Below are 23,875 nucleotides of genomic sequence, written 5' to 3' on the forward strand. Positions count from 1 at the left end.
AGTTAGACAATATCCATCATATCATTGATAAGTTTTCCCAAATGCCTAGGGTACCTAACTGGTTTTCTTGGTTTCATTGGATATAGGTGGTAATTGTAGGTCTGCTTTTGTTATGTAGCTGTATTCCTATTATGTTAATGTATGTGCACAATTTAATTAGTAGTTTAAAACCTATACATGCTCATATTACTCTACAAGAAGACATGTCAAAGAAATAATCAATCTTCCCATGTTTTCTTCCACCTGCTACTTCTATAGCTTTTCTTCTTCCTTCCTAATTACAGCCCTTTAGTAGAATTTGTGCCTCATATCGAAAATTACTGAGTATCATCATTCTTCCAAGTGGTAAAGACACCTCAAGACAAATGCTGGGCATGGAAGCCACAGGGCATAAATCTGCAAAGAAGTAAAAAGCTAACCTTTTCAAACGATATTGCTTCTCTCTCACTTACCAACTCTACATTTCCCTGTATAGCCCCGGAAGATGACTGGTTAGCCAGAGACGGGTAAGATTCCTCAAGGGAGGAACAACCTAAGACAGTCAGAGTCACAGGGGGGCCATCAGGAGAGAAATTGGGGACCAACAGAGGGGAGGCTTAGAACCTCACCCCCCACTGTTTTGAGAGAAATCTTCTGCATCTGTGGGTGTTTTGTTGCCCTTGTCTAGCTTGGATTAAAACTTAGTCTATAGGCACAGAGCTGATCATCTACATTTGCCCTCTCACAGCACTAAATTATGTTTTCTACCTTTATCTTGCATCTACCTACCACTTCAGCATTTTATTAAAAAAAATAATAATAATAATAAGGGAGAAATGTGGGATTCACATATAAATCAAGTATAAAAATCAAACGAACAATCATATCTCACTTGATTGTTTATAGTTCATGATGCGTGATCTAGACCGAAAGTTCCTGTGATATGACTGCTCTTGGACTGTTCACCATGTAAGAACTTATTCACTATGCAAGACCTTGTTCACCATGTAAGAACTTGTTTGTTATGCTTGAGAAGATTGGAGACTGTTGAGATATAGGCTTGGGGTTGATTAATGACTGTGCATTGAGTCCCCTATACAGAATTTTATTGTTGTTAACAACCATTTGATCAATAAATATGAGAGATGCTCTCTCAAAAAAAAAAAAAAAGAATCCAACAAACCTCTGCTCGTCCTTGAAAGGGAGCTCTAGGGAAACATAAAAAGAATAAGGTTTTAAAGACTTAATTTATTTTCTTCTTCCTTTGTCTAGTCAAGTGATTTCCCCCCCAGTTTTTCTTAAACCTTTTTTTAATCTTGAAAACATTATTTTATTTATTTTATTATGGTAAGAACAGATAACATGAGATCTACCCTTTTAACAAGCTTTTAAGTGCACCATACAATATTGTTAACTATAGACACAATATTGTGCAGAAGTCTAAAACTTATTCATCTTACATAACTGATACTTCTTACCTATTGAATAGCAGCTCCCCATTCTTCCCAACCCTCAGCCCCTGGCAACAACCATTGTATCTTTGCTTCTGTGAGTTTGATGATTTTAGATATCACATATAAATGGAATCATTTGTCCTTCTGTGACTGGCTTATTATGGACTATCCCAAACATATCAAGAAAACAGCTTAAATAATAATCATCTTCCTATCAACCAACTTTAAAAATAACTTCATGGCCAACCATGTTTATCTGTTAGTGTGCTGTCTGGTACTAAGGCACTTGGCACTTGTTAATTAATTACAGTTTAAGTAAGATAAAAAGTTCAGATCCTCAGGTGTATCAGCCATATTTTCAGGGCTTAATAGCCATATGTGACAGGTGACTCCTTTATTGGACAGTGCAGCTCTGCAAAACAGTTGAATATTTCCATCACCACAGAACTTTTTATTGGACAGTACTATCCAACTCCCTTCCCGTATGACAGAATATTTTGAAGAAAATAACATCTCAGCTAAATATAAGAGCAATAAAATAGCAATATGTTATATTATATAATATATATTGCAATAATATGTAACAATAATACTGTAATACAAAATATATCAAATATGGAGCCAGAATTAAAATTCCCCTTTATAATAAAGTTTCTTAACCTGGGGTATATGGGAACCTTCAAGAGCTCAGCAAAAGCACTTAGGTTATATGCAAAAATTTGTAAAAGGATGTACATGTATTTTTATTGGGAGATGATGTATAGTGGTTCTAAAATTCTGATAAAGGTCAGATTTTCCAAATCTAAGAATCACTTACTTAAAAAAGTGTGGTCAACTAGATAATTAAAGAGATAAAGCAGTTTATTGTAAAACTAACCTTATGAATATGGAAAAAAGAATTTATTCTTAGAGATATCTCTTTTTCTATACATCTTGTTATCTTTAATTCATTAGAATGTAGGTGGGTGCCTGGAATTTTCATCTGTTATGCTGTGGTGTATAACTGATTGAGGGTATGGAGTGGAGTACTTCTCAGTTTGTATTTGGTATAATTAGGTAACCCCTTATTACAAATTGGAGAGTTGGCCCTGGGCTTCTTTTGTATCTGTAAATGTTCACCTTCATTCATTTATCTAGCCATTTGTCTATTCATCCAACACTTATTTTATAATAGCACATAGCTACATGTAGTTACAATATATAATATTGTATATATAAGTGTCATATACAATAGTTACAGTAGCCTCAACTATGTTCCAGGAACACAAGTTCTCAGTTTCTATATGGATAAGAGACAGTCTCAGTCTAAGTGAACCCTTACCTGGAATGCAACTTTGGCTCTTGGGATAGTTAGCATTTCTGAGGGTAATTGTGCCAAAGCCCAGGGACAAGATAGGAGGGCAGTTTTTTCTTAATTCAATTACAAATATTTATCCAATAATTAGTATAAGGCAGGCCCTGAACTAGGTGAGCCGGAGAGATGCAGTCTTTTCCTCACAGAGAACATATTCTCCAGCTGCATCCCACCAACATCCTGGTTCTGAGAATTGGGGCACAGTATTGTATTTTGATAAATAGTGTTTGGGGAGCTAAGAAACAGAAAGTAGCATTATATAATTTTGCATTTCCTGAGTGTGACTTCTCTTCTTTCACTCTCTGAGTTGTGTTCTTGATTTTCTGCTCTCAAAATGGTAGTTACCCTGTTGCCCCTTTACATACTCTTCTCCAGGACCACAGGCTAGGCACCCATGAAATCACTTAGAGAATAAGCAATCCCCAGTTGTAGTTGGAGTATCCCTGCTGAGTATCTCTGACCTTTTCCAGAAAGTTCCAAGTCTCTGATTTACTTCTTAAGCTAAGAGCCTCCACCATAAAAGCCAGGATGAATATTCTCTCCCACTACAGCTGGAAATATTGGCCAAATGTATCTGTATCTCTACACACTCTGCACATACTCCCAACTGAATTCTAGTGCACCAATCATTTGTTGAAGTCTTTACTGCAAAATTTTTCCTAAATATTTCTCTGTAAATATTTTTTTCCACAAACCTTTCTATTTCTATCTCAGAAGTGGTGACATGGAGAGGCCCTCTCATTTGGAAAATTTGTTATGGAAGAAACTAGAAAGAGCCTTGGTTATTGATGCTTGGAACAGTCACTTTGCTAAATCTTCCCTAGTATTTCAAAGTTGTTCTTTTTAGGTGGGGAGAAGAGGTTTTGGGTGGCAAAACGGAGACAGGGAAATTGATCTAAATTTGTTAGCATTCAGTAGCTTAAGAATCTCTATACTCACAAAATCTGAGAGCAAAATTCTTTTACTAAGGCAACAAATATTAACTGTTTATTTACCCTATGCCACGTTCTGTGCCAACCACTATACTGAATATAGAGTGACATAAATATGGTCCCTGCTCTAGTGGAGAAAACACTTTAATGGGCAAGCAGACATTAGACAAATACCAGAGAAAATGCATAATTACACACTGCGAGAATTACAGAGTAGGAAAAGATACCTGGTACTAAAAGCCTTAATAATAAGGGGGCTTAGTTAATTTGATTGGTGAAGGAAAATTTCCAAAAAAAAAAGTGACATTTAAGCTGTGTGTGTCAGAATTAGCCAGGTGAAATAGGGAGAGTTGGCTATAAAATGTATCTAAGGTGCAGGAAGAATATTTGTAAAAACAATGAGAAAGGAGTTGGTCAGTTTGAAGAGCAGCACAGAGAGAATGGGAGAATATGTGACAATTAGAGGAACTTTTACTTTTCAACTTGAAGTCAAATATGGGATGTTTGATGCACATTTCCATTTTATGCACATTTTTTTCCAAAGAAAATTAATTTTTTTCTCTTGTATATACTTTAATCCTTCAATATTATCTTCCAGTAAAAGTCAGGATTATTAATGAGTGAGTCTAAATACACCTTGTGGAAAACTCACTTTAAATTTTAAGTCCACATGTTCATTGATAACTTCTGTTGGTATATTTAATAACTGTTGGTACATTTTAAACTTGCTATTCCAATGTAGTCCTTGCTGTAGTTATTGGGAGGGAAAATAAGACTTAACACCATAGAAAGACCCAAATATCCATGTTCTGTGCCTGGGATTTGGCACAAACTTTGGTGTGTGGCCTTTGGAAACTTGTTTAAAAATTCCATGCCTCAGTTTCCCCATCTATAAAACCAGTATGAACATGTTAGCCTTGAAGCATTTAGCATATAGCTGGATTAGAGTATTAAATAATTAATTATTAAAATTAAACAATTAAGTTTGTGAAATTATCTGGAAAAATATGAAGTACTACAGAATGTTCCCTATGTCATCTTCTGGAGTGGAGCTGTTTGGAGATATGTGGCAGTTTGTGCAGCAGCTATGCACTTGGGTTCTGGAATCAAAATGCCAATGTGTAAATTGCCTCCCTTAATTCTACCTGTGTCAGTTAAGGTACGTGACTTACCTGGTCTGTACCTGTGTTTCCTTACAGAGCAAGCAAGAGAAGTAACAGTCCCTAGTTCATAGACTTATTATGAGGACCAAGTGAGATAAGTCAAGTAAAGTTTATGGAACAGTGTGTGTGTCACATAATTAGCTTTTAATAATGTTGCCTATGTACATGTGTTTGTGTATGTGTGTGTGTGTTGGGATGTAATATGTGGAATACATATGGAGAAGCTGAGTGGACTCTGGGTTTCATGGGATATTTCCTGAGAACTCCCAAGGGAAACGGGTTCTCTCTGCTGTTCCCCCTTATGTCCAAATTAATCTGCTAAAGTGACCACTAGACAACCTCCACAAATCTGTGGTTTGATGAAGCTGGCCTACCCAATCACCATTTTTATCCATCAGAGGTTTGCACTTAATCTAAGTGGGTGTCATAGATTTATTTAAGCTTGTGACCTCTGCCAACATTTTGAATAGTGACATGATTTCCCCCATAAAATTGTTCAGCCTAAAGGACCTTATTTATTGTGATTTAAGGCCACAGGAACAGGTTAAGTAACTTTTTGTATTATCCAACTATTTCTACAGTAAAGACAGTCATCCAAACACTAAAATATGAAATTGATTTGGTACCCCAGTATGCCATTTTTGCATATTTGGACTGCCAACTCTTGTTCCTCTGATGAGAGTACTCAGGCCAGTTTCTTACACATTCTGGAAGTCTGATAGGCATTTAGAATTCTGCTAAAGAATTTAAGGAGCTTCACTTGTTATGGAAATATTGAGTTACACTGATATATTGACAAAATATATATGATTATATCAGAAAATGCTTTTATTTTTTTTGCACTAGCAAAATGCTTAAGAAAGCACACACCTAATGGTAAGAATGCAGAAGACCAGCTTATTAGACCACATAAAAAATGCAACTCCTCTATGATGAAAATCACCATAAACCAAATGAGAGAACAAATGATGAACTGAGAGAATGTCTTTGTACACATGGCACAGAGGCTATTGTTCTCCAAATACAAAGGATGAAGCATTTTAAAAAGAAGAAAAAATAGCAAATATTGGCCAAATATTGATAGAAGAAAAATACCAATATCTCATAAATATTTGAAGAGATGCTCATATGTGACTAGTGGTCAGAGAAAAATGCAGACTTATTAGACATATGGTCTCTACCAATAAGACTGTCAAAAATTTAAATTTTGATAGAACACACTGCTAGAAAGCAATATGGTGTATATATAAACGTTTTAAATAGAAATATCCCTTTTAACCAGTAATTCCAGTTCTATTAACCAAAAAACCTAAAGAACACAAGAGTGCAAAGAAGTTGGACAGTACTTTTCATTGCCTCAGCCATACATACTAGTGAAAACTTGGAAAAGGCTCATTGATCAGATAATGATTAAACAATTCATCGCACAGCCATACAATGCAATTCTATGTTAGTGTTGGAAAAGTGAGTGATATCTATTAGTACTGACATTGAAGGATGCCTGTGGTATATATACAGTACCAAGGGGGTGGTTACAAAACAGTATGCACAGAAAAAATTCTAAAGGGGATACATAATCTATTAACACTACTTATCCCTGGAGAATAGGATGGAGGAACGATAAAGACATGTTATGCTTTGTTGTGTATATTTATATTTATATATGATTAAATACAAATGTAAAATGTTGTTAAAATAAATGAAATGTTTCTTTTCTAATCCTGTGGCAGGTGCTAACCGGGTCTGCCAGGCTGCCCCTGTCCTTAGCCTTGTGAATTACTGATTGTACATATCCACTCAGCGATGTATGTTAATGATGTTGGAATTGTTGGTTTCAATTTGTTCATCCCGTTTGGGCTTCCTGTGTCCGGATAGTCTTTCACCTAAAATAGGCAAAGTACTAATTCTACCAAATCTACCTTGGGGAACCAGAGACTGCATTTACTTAAGCGTTCCCCAGCTTGATGTCTCCTAGTTTGCTCTGGTGGGAATGCCTCCTTTTAGGTTATTGGAGTACTCTGAAACTTTTGTTAAGATTTATGCATCAAAATACTAATGTTCTTGTCAAACCTAGTCCTCTGAAGGATTTCATAGAATCAAAGAACACATGGATTAAAATCATAAGTACAAATTACCTGTGTGGAGAGCATAGAGTATCTATACCATGCAGAATCCATCTAGTACCTAATGCCAATAGCTGCTTGTATTTTTCTTTTTTGATGCTGAAATAGGTGGTAAACCCCATGCAATGGATGTAAGCAGCTCTATCTTTCAGGGAAACCATTTTTCTTTAGGAAACGACTATATAGCTTAAACTTAATACATAAACCTAGGGCATCTAAAGTCAGATATAATATTGTATAAGAAGCTGTTTAGTTTAAATAAAGTTACACTACTAAAGACTACATTGTCTAGAGATTTTTAAATGCCATGGTTTTAAATATGAATCAGACATAATTAAATCTGGAGATACATTAATATACAAATCCTAACAGGTTTAAGGATTTAATTTCAACTAAACCTTATAAAACTGGCACAGAAAGCCAACAGCAGGTTTTTGAAAGACAAAGTCCAAACTGTAGGTTGGTCAGAATGCAGACAATAGAGCCATCATTTGGGATCAAAACTAAGTATGTGTATCTTTCAATTGTAAGTTGCTGTCAGTCCTCGAGGAACAAACTTGTGGGCCATAATTGTAAAAATCCATGGAAGGGTTTAAAATAGTGGGAAATTCTGTTTCAATACATATTCATCTGAAATGATTTTATTAGGTACTCAAAGTATCTAGGAATGTCACATAGATGAGCTGCCTTCCCTTTGATTCCACACTTCAAAAGACTCAATAGAAAAGATTTTCAAAATATCACTCATCAAAGATGTTAATAGAAGAAGGCTTTAAAATATAGTCTGCTAATATATTAAAAATAACCATTTAAAGATACATTATTCTACATACTATTTGAAGACTATCCACATTTTTCAAATTGAGAGGTGTAATTTGCTTATAGTTCTGGCTTTTTATTACACAAAACACATTTTTATTGGCACAAATGTTGCCTTATGGAAATAAGTGATATTCCTGATTAATTGTAACTCTAAGACAGATAACATGACCTACATTGGCATTTATGTACTTAAGCATTTTTATACCATCTATTGTCCTCTATAAAATTAGACAATGCTTTAGAGTTTTAAAAAGTATTTTTACTGTTGATTGGATAAAGTTTGACTTAGCACCAAATCCTTAGCTATACTTAAATTTCAACTTGTCTTTAGAGGCAACACATTAATAACCCTAATCAAATATATATATATATATATATATATATATATATTTGCTTTAATTTTGGTAAAATGGAAATTAAATCACATATAATACCCATATAGTATACAGTATACTATAGGCTTTGGATAATCACTCATTTATAATTATATGTGCAAGTTAAATACAATTAGAAAACTTCATTTTCAATCATCTCTAACATATTTTTATCTATTTTGTTTTTGTCAGAATCACAGAATATCAAAGAGGAAGGGACTTATAGCTCAGCTGTTCTAGCCCTGATTCTGTCATTAACCAGATTAATGACCTTAAAAAATATTGATACTTATCTGAAAAACTGAATTGTGGAGATACCAATATGTAATTCTTGATCCAGTGCACTTTGTTATAACAATAGATAATGAGAACAATACCAGAATTTGATGCATGCAAATTAATGCTTAAATCATTAGAAGTTGTAGTTTTAATAGTTTGTAATCATGCAATCCACCAATTTAGTAGCATGTACCATGTCAAAACTATAGACTTCTTAAGTATATTCCTGAAATTCTCTTTCTACTGATCCATGTTAAAAGTGTCAAAAAAAAAGCAGATTTGACTACTTTATGCTGAAGTGTGAGAAACTTCACTAATTGAGATTTTTTTTTGAAAGCATGATTCTTTATATATCTCATATTCAGCATTACATTTGCAGATAGAGAGAGAGAGAAGATTATAGGTAGATGGATACATATACACACAGATATCTATACTGTGTGTCTGTGTGTTGTGTGTAGAGGGAGAGACAGATGGAATTGAAAGAAGAGGAAGGGAGAGAAAAGAATGAGAAGAAGAAGTAGGAGGAAGGAGGAGATAATGACGAAGGGCGATTAAAGAATTGTTTTAGATTATGTTTTCACCAATATTGATGATGAATTTTTTCATAGAAGTTTTATCAATATAATACTAGTATCTAGGATAATTCTATTAAAAACTTCTGGAGTACATCCTTATTATAATATTTCATGTGGGCTTCTTTCAGAAAAGAACTAAATTTTTATTGCTTAATGAATAAATAGTATGTGGACTTTGGAGTCAGAAAGACATAGGTTTAAGGATGCATTCACAGACATTATGAGCTGTGCTACTGAGAACACCGCTAAATTTTTCCTGAGCTTAAATTTGCTCAGTTCCAAGGTAAGGCTAATGATGGTGATGATGATGGATAACACCTCATTCTTAGAGTTTTTTGACAATAAAATTAGGCAACATATATAAAGCACAGTGATAAACACATATTACTTGGTATTATTTTCCTTTGTGAAATAAATTACTATATGATAAACTTAGAACCCATGTTTAAACTAATAGACAATTAGTCCAGTTTAACTATGTTGGCTTTTACATGGTCAAGGGCAAATATTTCAGTATAGTCCTGCTTTCCCCTGTCTGCCAGTCAGCCCTGCTGGATTTTGCAGGCTTTCGTAGGAAGTAAATTAAATATTTGTGTGGACCTGCCTAATCATGAGAAATATCAGGCAAACCCAAGTTGAGGGACATTCTAAAAATACTTGGCCAGTATTCTTCCAAAGTACCAGGGTTTCAAAATAAAAAGGAAGATTGAAAAACTGTCAAGTTGAAGGGGACTGAGAGAGAGTATGATGACTACATGGAACACCCTGGATTGGACACTTGAACAGAGGAAGATTCCAAGTGGAAAAACTGGTGAATCTTGATACAGCATTCCCCTCTTCTACACAGAGGATAGGTTCTAAGACTCCTAGAAGATGCCTGAAACCTCATATACACCTTGTTTTTTTTTCCTGCAAATACATACCTATGACCAAGGTTAATTTATAAATTAGTTACAGTTAGAGATTAATAACAATAACCAATAATGAAATAGAATAATTATCACAATATACTGTAATAAGAGTTATGTGAATGTGGTCTCTCTTTCTCAAAATATTATACTGTACTCACCCTCTTCTTATGAAGACATGAGGTGCTAAAATGCCTAGCAATGAGATGAAGTGAGGAGAACACTATTCTGGCACTAGTAACCTTCTGAGGATATGTGAGAAGGAGTATCTGCTTCTGGACTAGTTGACTGCAGGTCCCTGAAAGCATGGAAAATGAAGCCACTGATGGGGGGGCTATAGCAAAGACTAATTTAATCAATAGGACTTTGCCAATTCTAATTTCTTAGTTTTGATAACTGCATCATGGTTATGTAAAATGTGAACAGTAGGGGAAACTGAGTGAAAACCATGAGGGAATTATGTACTATCTTTGCAAAAGTTATTTCAAAGTTAAAAAGGCTAAAAAAATTGGGGTGGAATCTGAGGGTTAATACTTCCATAAATCATAAGACATTTTTATTAGTTTCTATTTACACTCTCCCAATAATTTACACCTACACTGCTTCCATCACTGTCTCAAACTCACCTATGTTCACACATCAACACCAGTACCCCAAAGAAAATGGTTAGGAATAGTATACCCACATCTAACCATGTGCATCTTCTCAGGTTTCAAATAAGTGTCAAAAAATAGAAAATGTATGATTCAGGAGCCATTCGTGTTGTTAGAATTCATTCTAAGTTCTAAGAGCACAGTTTTTTTATTACTCTAATAAATTAACCAGCAATGACAGTTTTGTGGCAATTAGGTTATATAAACTTCTTGCCATAAAGACATATCATTAGGTTATATTTTTAAGTTTCCATGTGCCACTGAAAGTTAGGTAGAAAGAAACATGCAATGCAATTTTTATGACAGATTTTCTTAAATTCACCAGTTTCCCATTCTCCTGACATTTTGCTGAAATTTTAATACTTTATACTTTGGCATTTGACAGTTTTGCTTCAACTAACTTTGTCAAGCAGGAGCATATGTCATAAAATGGCAAACTGCATCCTCTTTAAAATTTTTTTTTGTGTCTGAGAACAGTGGGGTCAATTTAACAAATCTGATTTTAAAAAATCTATTATACCGAAGAAGCATTTCTAAGCTATATTCTTTGCAAAACAAATTTCATTTCATTCCTTTGGTCCCTGAGATTCCTCCTGGGGTGGAGTGGTGGGAATAAGAGTAAATCAAATGTGAAATAGTTTCATGGGGATAGAATTGTTCTATTTAAAATATAAATTTTGAATTTTGATATGGTATAGAAAATTTAGCATCATAGCCAAACACAAGCATACAATATTAGCTTTAGGAATCAAGGTCAGAGAGAAAACCAGGAGAGCACGTTCAAATGTCTCTTTCTTTCTCTTTGCATATGCAAGATTTAAGTAAACATGTTTCATTATTTCTCCACTTAGAAAGGTAACTAGTACTGACCCACAGAACATGGCTGCAGGTATCAACAAGATGTAATGGCAAGTTCTGCTCTTCCAGAGTTTAAAAGGAACAGCAGAGAACAGACCACCAAACCAAGAGACTTAACATTCACTGATGGTTCAGTCATTGTCTCTAAGAAGCGACTGAATCACAGACCATGGTCCCGTATTAGGGAGCATCTCCTAGCCATAATTCCAGTGCCAGGCTGTCTGCTGTCCGTGCAGCAGCTCAGGATAGCAGCAGAGGGATTGAGAGCAGGACTGGTAATGTAATCTGTGGGGTGCAAATTAAAAATGAGGGGTCTTTGCTCATAAATGATTAAGAATTTCAGGACAGTGATAGCAGAACACTGCACCAAGAATGAGGCCCCTCTAATCATGGTGTTCCATTTGCCTGTCCATGTCTCACACCCATGAAGCTAACCCCATAGAGATTTAAACTTTGGATACAGACAGAGCTTTGCTCAAACTCCAGTTTTGTCACTTACTAAGACACAAAAATATTCATAACAACCTTGACAAAAGGTCCATGTGATAGTATTTATGATTCTCTTTACTCTTCTTCATATGGAAATGATCAGGCATCTAAGTAAATAAGAATGATCATAATATTTTGAATTAGAAGAACACCAAGTGACTATCTAGTCTAACTCATCCACTCTCTGAAAAATTTAATTGATGTCTGGCATTAGTCAGTGGCTCTAACTCAGGTCTCCTGTCCCCAAATACAATGCTCTTTCAGTAACATCATAGTGTAAGAGTGGTTGTTAATAGCTGAGGCTTTGGAACCAAACAGAATGGGTCCAAATTCCAGTTCCACGACTCTGAGGAACCCTGGACAAGTTGCTTAAATTCTCTGTGCTTCAGTTTCCTCATCTGCAAATTGGCATATGACTAGTACCTCACAGGACTAAATTAAATATTTCATATACATACTTAAAACACTTTCACATAGAGAGTGTTCAATAAATGTTAGCTATTACTATTTCAGGTTTTATCTCTTAAAACACTTTTTTTTCTGGAAACTCCATGAGCTGTTATGTTGTTTGATAGGTTAAATGAAAGCTAAATTGGAGAATTAAGGGGATCTATAGCTAGTTGAATAACTTTACACAATAAATTCATATTAATGTGTTGGTGTGTATGTGGCACCGCTACTCTTGTAGATTATTCAAATGTTTTACTAACAGTTTAGATAACAATGTGTGTGATATGGTTACAAAATTTCTTAATGGAACAAATCTGGAAGGGAATTTTTGTTTTGAGAATAGGGCTGTAGAAACAACTGACAGAAAGCTGAACTAAAATAAGATGAAATTTCACAGGGAGACCAGATTTTTTGTTTTTATGAAAAAGATATGAAATACATGTGACTGTAAAGTTGACTGAAATCTCCATGTGAAATTACAAGATACTGTGCTTCTCCAGAAAGTAAGTACAATTTTAAGCTGCATTTATAGAGTAACCAGTGAAGGAAAGGGTGGAAAGAGGTAAAAATTTAGTGTTAATTAATAGGAAGGCCAAAAGTAACTGAACAGGGCTAAGGTTTCTCAATGTATACTCTTTCCACAATTCTTTAAAAATGCAAAAGCAGTTTTAGCTGTATGTTTTACAAAAAGGGCCATGGGCTGGATTTGGCCCTGGGTCATTGTTTGCCAACCTTTGGTCTGAACATTTGCACCCAATTAAAAAGCAGAGATTGTTAAAGTGTGTAAAAAGCAATACCCTACCATGTGAGATCTATAAGAGACCTACTTTAAATATAAAGATATAGATATACTGAAAATAAATGGATAGAAAATATTAATCATACAAAAAGCATGATAATGCCAGATGGATCTTCTAATATAAAATAAAATACACTTTGAGACAAAGAACATTGCTAGAGATAAAATAACATTTCATAATAATAAAAGGAAAAATTCATCAGGAAGACATAATAATATCACTGTATATGTATGCCACAAATAAATAGTCTTAAGGTGAATGAAGCAAACCTTTACAGAATTAAAGAAAGAAAGAAAAATTACATAAATATAGTAGTAATTTTTTATACCCCTCTCCCAGGATTTGATAGAGTTAAAAAATAAATTAGTGAAAACACAAAACATATAAACCATATTATTAACCATCTTGATGTAATTGTCGTGTGTATAACAGTACATCCTTCAGGTATAGAACACCCATTCTTTTTAAGAGGATATGGCATATTTACCAGAGATATATAAGCCAACATAAATTTTTAAAAAGTAGAAACTATAATGCATATTTTGACAACAGGATTGAATTAGAAATTACTCATAATACTATAACTAGGTAAACTCCAACTCATTAAAAGCAAGGAAACAATTTCAAATAACTCACAAGACAAAGATGAAATCATGAGAAAAGTTAGAAGATATTTTGAAAAGAATGACCATGAAAACACATTAAAACTTTTGGAAGTCAGATAAAGCAGGGCTTTAGAGAAACTTGTATTTTTAAGCCTCATATCAGAGCAGGAGAAACATTTTGAATCAGTGGCCTAAGGTTACATCTAAAAAATCTAGTAAAGATTAGTACAGTAAATGTAAAAGAAGTGTAGGAAGAAACTACTAAAGAACAGAAATTAATGAATTATAGAATAGACAAAAGAGAAAAGAGAGCCAGAAGATGATGTTTTTTGAAAATACTAACAAAATTGACAACTCTTTAGCAAAACTGATCAACGAAAAAGAGAGAACACAAATCACCAATATTAAGAAAGAAAAATGGATTATCACTACAGATGTTATGGACATTAAAAGGATAATAAGCAAATACTATGACAACTTTATGCCAAAATTTGACATCTTAGGAGAAGTAGAAATATTTGAGAAATATAACTTGACCAAAAATGACACAAGAAGAAACAGAACACCTGGGTAGCCCTACATCTTTTAAATATTTTGAATTTATTAAAAATTTCCTCAAAGAAAAACTCTAGGCCCAAATACCTTCCTTTGTGAGTTCTAGCAAATATTCAAAAGAGAAAGAAAAAAAACAAGCTTACACAACTATTTTCAGAAAATGGAGGAGGGTCACTGTCTTTCATCACTGATGAGATCCCACAGTGCTAACACCAAATCCTGACAGAGGCTTTTCCGAAGATGAAAATTTATAGTTAATACTCCACATGATGCGAAAATCTTAAAACAAATATTAAAGCATCACACCCAACAACATATTAACATGAAAATTCATCATGAACCAAGATTTGCCTGAGAAATGGAAAGTTGGTTTATCGTTTAAAACCAAAGGATATAATCCACCAAAATAACATAATGAAGAAGAAAAACAAGATGATTGGCCACTTGAAGGGGCTACTTATACTCCATTTTTGGTAAAGTTGAGAAGGAGGTAGCTGATAGCTGGAACCCAAGTAAAGGGATATCCTTTACTTCTGAAGGCTTCTAGCTTTAGGAAACAGTAGTTTTATTCTTCCTTCCTCTTATTTCTCTCCATAATTTGAGGAGGTAATGATGGCATAGTTTTGAGAGTAAAACAAATCAGAGCTACTTGAATGTAGCAGATCATAAACAAAAACGGTTTCGTCTGGCTGTTCCATATTCACCCAACCATCTTTTCATTATTCAACAAGTACTTCTAAGTTGTACAATGCTTTGCACTCAGCACTTTGGAAAGAATGATGAAAAAAAAAAGGCCACAGTACTTACCTCATGGAACTTACAGTCAAGAAAGAAAGGCAGACATTGATTCTAAAAAAACAAATAAGTGTTCGTTGCAATGATTGCTATGAAGAAGTGGCACAGGTGCTTTGAGAGAAGGAATTAAGGAAGGTGATGCTGAGAAATGAATCCTAGCTTTAGATTTGAAGGATGAGTAGGAATGAGCTACACAAAGAAGGGAGGAAAAAGTATTTCAGCTAAAGAGAACAACTAGGCAAATGTCTTTGAGACCTTCCCCCCATCCCCCACCCCAGTGCAGGTACAATGACTTCCTGCTCTGTATCTTAGTAAAGAATGGTTAGGCTGAACATTCAAAACTGCTCACTCCTCCTCACACACTTTCTACCTTGCATTCATTAAGAGGCAGTTCTCACCTACTCATTGTGATTTGTAAAAACAAAATAGTCGTTAATCCATTTCTTTGTATTTCAGAAACTGTTCTCATATTTTTTTTGTTTTATTTTTGAGCTGCAGATGTCCATACGGTCAACCAAAACACTTAAAATACCAGAAATTAGGTCTTGAAAAGTAACAATTTAGACTAGCTGTGAGGAAGCAGAGGGCCATACTGAGTCTAAGTAAATTCCAGGCATTCCTCTCTCACAGCAGTTGGAGTATGGCCCACTAGGGCTTTAATATGTTAGGGCAGAGTGATTAGAGGGACTGAAGATCTCTCATTGATCCGGGTCTGTCATTCATCTCCTACTTGGCAATGGAGGTCAGACAGATTATCTGTTTTTTTCCTTTCTGGAAAACCTGATAAAGCACTCCCATTATCTAAGATTTTCCAGAAAGGAGAGAGAGTTAAATGAGAATCATAAACCCCTTTTGCTTATAATAAATTCTTTTATTAGCTCTTGAATGAGTAATTCTTACATAATTTCTCCCAGTTCTTTTCATGGTACCACCAACTTGGTTAAAGTACCAGATTTGGTAATTAGACTTTTGGGATTAAATGAATTCCAATCTCACTACTTTCAAATGTATGTTTTAAATTATTTAACCCTCAGTTTCTCCATCTGTAAAATAGGGATGGCTTTATACCTACCAAAGGTACCATTGCGAAAATAAGATTTTCAGTGTAAAGGGCTTTGTTAAAATGTTTGGCTCAAAACTAACATTCCAAGTGGTAGCTATTATTAACATTACATTGAATATACTTCTTCAAATATTAAAAGGTTCTTTCTGTTAAACTTTGAGGAATGCTCTGCTAATGTATCTTTAAACCAGAAAACTGTAGCCAGTTAGCAAGGTGGAATTGGAAAGACATATTCAAATAACATTTTTGCATATGTAAGTAATTAATAAAACTCTGTCTTTTACTTATATATTAGGTAATTCTGATACAATTTTAATTCAGAACAGCCACAATTACTCAATTCAGGGCCAACTCATCCTTAATGCATTTTTCCCATTTCTATCCACCAGCCCTTATCATTTGGCAGGAAATTTGATTAAGTTGAGACTCAAATAGTACTTTATGCCAGAGGTTAAGTACAAACACAATGTTTCAGAATATATATCTATAATAAATATTTATTTCCAAAGGTGGCAAAAAAGGGTCATTTAAAATTAATCTAACAATAAGAGGGCTTTCTTTTAGTGAGAATAGATCTTTTAAAAAATTTCCTGTTCATCAGGAAAAAAATATTAGAGAAAGTGACTAGCAATGGTTTAAGAGATTTTTGACAGGTTTATGTATATTATGATATTAATGTACACATACCAACAGAGTATAAACACTCCCTTAAATGTAGTGACTAGCCAGAAATCACTTGCCAAATAGCTTGGGGGCAGAGAGGGTGATAAATTCCAGTAGACTGGCATACACGTAGGTGATTCCTAATTCCACTATTTTATATTTGGAGGATGAGGATCTAAAGTGAACTTTGGTGAAATAAAAGAATGAAACTGGTGAAGAATTTCTTGTATTTTTGCAAATTATCTGTAATTTTCAAAGCAGTAAAGGAGATAAAAGATAATATAAGACATAACCCTTCCTCCAGAAGCATAGCAACCAAGGTTCTTAGCTACAGACAACATAAACTGACTTGTGTTAAATTAAATAAAAGATACATTTATTAAACTGATATTGAACAGCTTATGGAAGATACAGGCATGGTGGTGATGCAGTCAGGAACGATGTCCAAAAATCATAAAGCAGAACTGTTCTAGTGGAGTTATCAGTGCCACCTCTACTGGGGAGAGGGACTGTGGTTCTCACTGCAGCTACCATTGACATATGCCCCTGAACACTTCCACCCATCCATTCCCGTGGCTCCTACCTTTCTTAGGCTGGACTTTTCTGCAGTCACTGGTTCTTATGGCACAAATGTCCAATTCAAAGTTTTATGATTGGTAGAGCCTTAGTTTAGCACCCAGCTTGCAGTTAAGTGCAAGGGAGGTTGAAAGAATGAATGTTTGGCTTTTGCAGCTTCTGTTATGGGATGTGGACTCTTACTCATAAAGTAGGGACTCTTCAAATATAATGTTCAGATATGAGGCAGGCAAAGGAAATAACAAATGTCCACTGAAAGCATATAGTTCAGCAGGTAGGATTTAATAGTATAGAATTATTAGAAATAAATTATAATACAAAGAGTTTGAGTTATAAGTCCCATAATTGCAGCACAGTCCTGTATTGATGAGGCAGCCCTGTCAATACAGGACTGTGCTGTGATTGTGGGACTTACTACTCAAAGCTCAGCTGAGAGTTTCTTTCTTCAGTCATCCCAAGGGTTCTCTAAGCCAAGTACGTCTCCTTCTTCTTAAAGTAGCTACACTGAATTCTGTTTTCTTTAATGAGACATTCACCTGTTAACTTATTTGGCTTTTTTTAAGTTATACAACATCTATAAAGTACCATATCCTCATCTGTAAAGAGGAAATAATATTAGTAGCTGCCATATGAGAGATTTGGGTGAGATCATGTCTGTATATACATAATAGCATGACTGGCACAAAGTAAGCACTAATAATAATAATAACAATAATAATAATAAATAATGGTAGTTACTATTACTGATTGTGCTGATGATTATAGTGACAATAAATTTAATCATGTATAGGCTGCAGTGGAGATAGGAACAGGGTTAGATAGTAGACTCTGGAAGCTACCATGAAGAAACAGGTATTTGATATGCAGAAATGATTCAGCAGTACTGAGAGCCTACTGAAAGGAGCATATCTTCAAGAGGTAAAATAGGGAGTCAGGTTCAAGATCTGAGAACAGTCAGTCTGAGCTACAATTCACTGGGCAGCAACTATCAAACAAAAACGACATGAGTGTTCTGGAAATGCTTCAGGGAAGGTCTGTGGGTGTATTTACACCTCTGGCTTATGATGTTCACATCAGCTTTCACAAAGTGCTCTCCAGCTTTCACTGAAAAATGATAAGAAAGCCACAAATGTGGCATCTTCTTTTAATTAGGATCAAGTGAAAAATGAAACCCAGCCAAGAAAAGACAGTTTTTGCAGGATGACAGCATCATTGGCACCTTTCCTGAGCCTAAAGGAAAACCAAGTAAACACATTTGTACCCTGCCATCCTCCCCACAATGAGCTTTGTCAAAGAAAATTTATAATAAACAGTAAGCATTTTTAACTCTACTGCATTTTTAACTCTAATGAGCAATTTCAAAGCAGGGGGGGAAATGAGCATTAGAAACATTAAAGAAGGTGGCCGTCACCCTTGGGAAGGTAAATATGCACAGTGTTCCTAGGGACTCAGGAACTCGTTTAGTCTTTAAGAAAATGCTTCAACTTTAAGAAGCCATAGTGGGAACCCAGCAGTTTCCTTGTAATTGCTCTTTGCTGTTCTCTGAGCTGTATGCTGAACCAGTGCCAACACACCCCTAAGCTTCACAGCTGTGCTTATCATGCAGTCAGAGGGGTGAGCAGCTCTTGGGCTCTGTGCTCATTTAGTTACCAAGTTATCGTAATACAGGTGAGGCATCGAAAGCACATTCAATGTATCTCAGTTTGGCATAGCATTTACACTGATGTCCTTTACAGAGCAAAAACCTAATAAGGGATTATATCTACTGCTAAAAGATTTCTCCTCACCTTCTCTGTATCTAAGGTACAGAGATTTCAAAGGTACCTGTAGATCCATAGGGAAGAGTACTGCCAGAATAGTGTATAGTCCACCTATATTCTACCCTTTGGGCCAGTGGTTCCTATGGCACACATAAATACTTCAAAAACTGCACACCATGTCAGAAACAGTCCCTGAGGGAACTGTTGTGCTGAGGGAAAATAACTAAGGCAGATTTCCACCTGTAAGATTGGGAGATGCTAACTGAATAACACTATGAATTGTGATTCTTTCTGGTGTACCCACTTAGGAATAATAAAATGACAGCTTCTTTTGCAATTAAGAAAATAAACTATACTTCCTCAATTCTAATTTACTTTAGGTTCCTTTTACATTTTAGTATTTTTTGAAATGGTAATTTGTCTACCAAGAAATATGTATATTCAGTGTAGGATTCTGTTATTCTTATTGATGTAATGGTGAATCTTACAATTAAAAATCTTACAATTTTCTCTTATTTAAGAGGAAAATAGTTATTTGCCAGACACTGATATTTTATAAAATAGATATCCTATATTGCTATCTTGTTGCTTCAAAGGCTGACCTATGGTATATACAATAATTTTAATGCTCCTTAACTATTAATTTGGATAGTTAAGTGGCATATTGCTTTGGATTTTAAGCCATTCATTTTACATTAGAAAAATGTTGCCTATGTGACCTATAAATTCTACAGGATTTATATTAATGTAAACCAAGTGTGATATCACCAAGAAGTGATACCATAAAATCCTATTCTTGGAGTTTAAATGGGAACATTTCCTGTAGAACTATATCAAAAGACGTTAAATTTTATATTTTCTGTGTTGTGTCTATTCAACTTACATGAATTTATCTAATAGGTTAGTGTTATTCAGACTTCTCTGAGATTACAGAAGTGTTCTGTATATTTGTACTGTTCAATATAGCAAAACATAGTTACAAATGGCTATTGAGTACATGAAATATGCCAACTGTGACTGAGGAAATGAATTTTTAGTTTTATTTAATTTTAATTAATTTCATATTGGACAGAAAAGCCATGTATGTACGTATATAGAAATATACACATATATAAAGTCATGACTGTATTTAATGATATAGTCTCAGTCATACACAAATTATAACATTTTTAAAAATAGCAACACAGTAGAATTAATTTATGTTCTACAATATGGAACTGGATAAATAAATATTTAGCCAGATGTGGAATACTAAATAGACACTACGAATTTTAAGAGAGTATTTCAGAAATTAGGGTATTTGTGACATAGTCTTAAATTTTAAAAATGAAGTTCAAAATTGTTATGCACTTAAAAACTGAATATTAAAGACTGAGTATGACAAAAGAAGAGTTCCAGTTTAGGACTGCATATTTACTTTACTCAAATCTCATAGAAATAACTGTAAGAGGAAGGAAAAAGTAAACATCTACAATAGCACTATAAAGTAAAAAAGTATGCCATCAATGGGCTAGTAATTTTGAAAAATGTATAGAAGTTAGAGTGTAGATGAGGTTATTAGGTAAAGAAAATCAAATAGGAAACACTTTTGCATGGGGAATTACAGAGAAGAGAGCAGATCTTCCCCCCAAAGTTCTGGAGTAGTGTAATCCTTGCACCTGAAGTATTATATCAGCATGACCATGAACTTGTGAGGAATATGAATTCTTGGGCCTCACCCAAGACCCACTAATGTAGAAACCCAGGGATGCAACCCAGCAATCTGCCAGGAGGTTGTGTGCCCACTCAAGTGTGAGAACCATGTCCTAGAGCACTGTTTCTTAAATTCTGTTGTTCACTGTCATCATCTGTGGAGCTTTTAAAATTATTGATTCAATAGGTCTGTAGTGTGGCCTATTAATTTTTTTAAAAACTCCCTAGGTGATCTAATGGGCAGCCAGTCTGAGAACTTGCATGTACTAGAGAATTTGAAGACTCAGTAAAGAGGTTGACAGAGAGGAAGCCACTATGGAGCCACTGGACCAGTCCTCTTGCTTCGTTTACTTCTAGATGTGGAAACTGCTCCCAAGATAATAAATGCTGGAAGAAGGCTCTGTAAGTAAAGTGGTGGCTGCCTAGGTTCCTAGTTTATATATTGGGCTGAAGAGAGAATAAGAACAGAGTTCCAGATAGCCCAGGCACTTCTACAAATGGAGGGGGAACAAAGGTAATTTTAAGTTCTATCAGTTCCTTCTATCAGTTCCATAGTGAAATAACCTAAGATGCTTAGACCTCAGATGAACCTTGGCTACCTGTGAATATCCTCAGCCTGCTCTCCTCAAAAGGAAGGCTGTCTGGTCAACATACCCAGTTCTCCTCCTGCATCACCCAATTTGGGGAAGAGTCTGATCAGAGTCTGTTTACAGAAACAATGAAATAAAGGTGCTGAGGAAAATTGCATCAGTTCAGAAAACCTGTATGAGTAAGTGGTTCTTGTCAAACTAGCCCTTTACTTACAACTATGAATTGATTACCAAAGATGGCGGACATAGAAGGAAAACCATCAGCATAAAATGAACAGACCATGATAAATAAACACATATCATCACAAAAAAGAAATAGATGAAGAGAGCCAAAGAAGACCTCTCAAGTAACTGAAACTGATGCCCTTAAAATAAAAAGGATATTCCATAATAGAACAAGCAACTATGGAAAATGAGTAATCAAAAAATAAGGAAGAAGTTTTAGAAACTGAAAACAGGATTGACAAGGTAGAATGCTTACCAAAAATAACTTCTTTAGACTAAAATAAATACTAATAGTCTGAAAGAAAAAAAAATCTACAAATTTTATTTCAGAGCCATGACAGGTAGATGTGGGAGACCCAAGATCTATCTATTGGGAGTCCCAGAAGGAGAAAAGTGACTACAGAAAAAGAATAATGAAAAACATAGAAGAAAAGTAAGATTTCTCTTTACTTGGAGGGAAAAAGATTTAGATGGAAAGAATTCACTATTTTCCATTTTCATACTCAATATTAAGATACTCTCTTTATATTCAAGTTACTACTTCACTTTCTCCTGAAAGTGGAAGAATTGAAAGGACTGAAGTTGTAAAGCCCAGATATACATGAAAGTCACAAATAATATCTGCATGAGGTGCCAGAGTTTTAAATACATATTCTGCACTTATGACCCTATTTTACCTCACTTAACAAGGTAACTGAAGATAGGTAAAAGCCTCTTTATAAAACTTACTTTTTAAAAGTCTAAGGAATGTCACATTAAGTTTTAAATATTCATGTCAGAATTATAACTTAATTACATGAAACATTTGGGTGTTGCCCATGTCCTTCCTTAGACAACAGTTCTTTGAACTAAAAAGGTTTTGTTACTTACCTGATAGGGTTGTAAAGGGCTCAAATGAAAACTCATCAGTGCAAGTGCTTTAACCATGTACAATTATGATTATTTAAAATTCCAGTCAAACTCTACCATAAAAATACTCTTATCATGAAAGTGTATTAGTAATACACAGCAACTTACTTTTTCCAAAATATCCTTACATCAATAGATCGAAACAGTCAATGAATTTGGACTTCGAAGAACATTAGTCTGCACTCCAAATTGTAAGTTATGAAAATGCAGTTTTCTCAAAGATATTTACATAAAAAATTATTGATATCCTATAGACTAATTTCATTAAATTTAGCTCTTTATGGCAAAGATCAATGTGGAAGTTATGATGACTTGGAAATACAAATATGAAATCAGGTTGTTCAAAAAAATTGCATGTAAATTTAATTATTCCTGAAAGGTATTTTCTGAAATGAGCATAAATAGCAGCCATGTGCCATAAATGCTGTATTTCCACTCAGAGCAGTGATTTAAACTTGTGCTGTTTGCCACTGCTTGAGTTCCTCAAAAAGACTGAGAGGATCTGCCCAGCCAAGGTACTAATTATCAAGAATGCTGGATATAAAATTATCAGCTTCCAATTGTTCAGTGGGATGAGGTATGAAAACACTGCAAAGAACTGACAGAGAAAAGAGATTCAAAATCCTATTGTATCTCAAATGACTTCCCCGTGTGACCTTAGAAATGGAGATGGGTTATAAAATCAATGTTTAGCTCACTCAATAGGGTAGGTGACTGAATCATAAAGATGCTGAACTATGGCCTAGAAAAGCAACCACACTGCAGAGGAGGTCAGCACAGGACAGAGAATAAACACACATATACACTAAACTTGCTCATCATCACATGGACTTCACCAAAAATATAAAACAAGTTTTAGACACTGAAAATAACCCCTTAAAATAAAAAAAACATTCCACCAACCCACACTCTGTGAATCTTTTAATAGAGGCCACATTTATTTTGCAATTGCAAAGAGATAACATTTATGAGAGGCAAAGACAATTAGGATATCTTGTCACGTTGCCATCTCTACCTATTTTCCTAAGCATGTTGCAGCTGTTTGCACCAAATCCATATTATAAATGCTTGGGATAGCCTCTGGTATCCTTCCAGACCCTTAGCACCTTCTTTTTATTGCTAGATTACTCCTTCCCTACACATTACTCCCAGGGTTTTAGGGATGAGATGAAGACAGTGGTACTATCATTAAGGGAAGATACTGTTAGTGCCTCCTACCAACAAAT

At 34.7% G+C, this 23,875-nt stretch overlaps 1 protein-coding gene across 5 annotated transcripts in view; it reads right to left on the bottom strand.

Moving 5' to 3' along the window:
• The window catches only part of GABRB2 (gamma-aminobutyric acid type A receptor subunit beta2), a 230,401-nt gene that overhangs the window by 84,520 nt on the left and 122,006 nt on the right, over positions 1-23,875 (bottom strand). The window lies entirely within an intron of this gene.

This window comes from Manis javanica, chromosome 1 (assembly GCF_040802235.1).
Source record: "Manis javanica isolate MJ-LG chromosome 1, MJ_LKY, whole genome shotgun sequence".
NCBI classification, from domain to species: domain Eukaryota; kingdom Metazoa; phylum Chordata; class Mammalia; order Pholidota; family Manidae; genus Manis; species Manis javanica.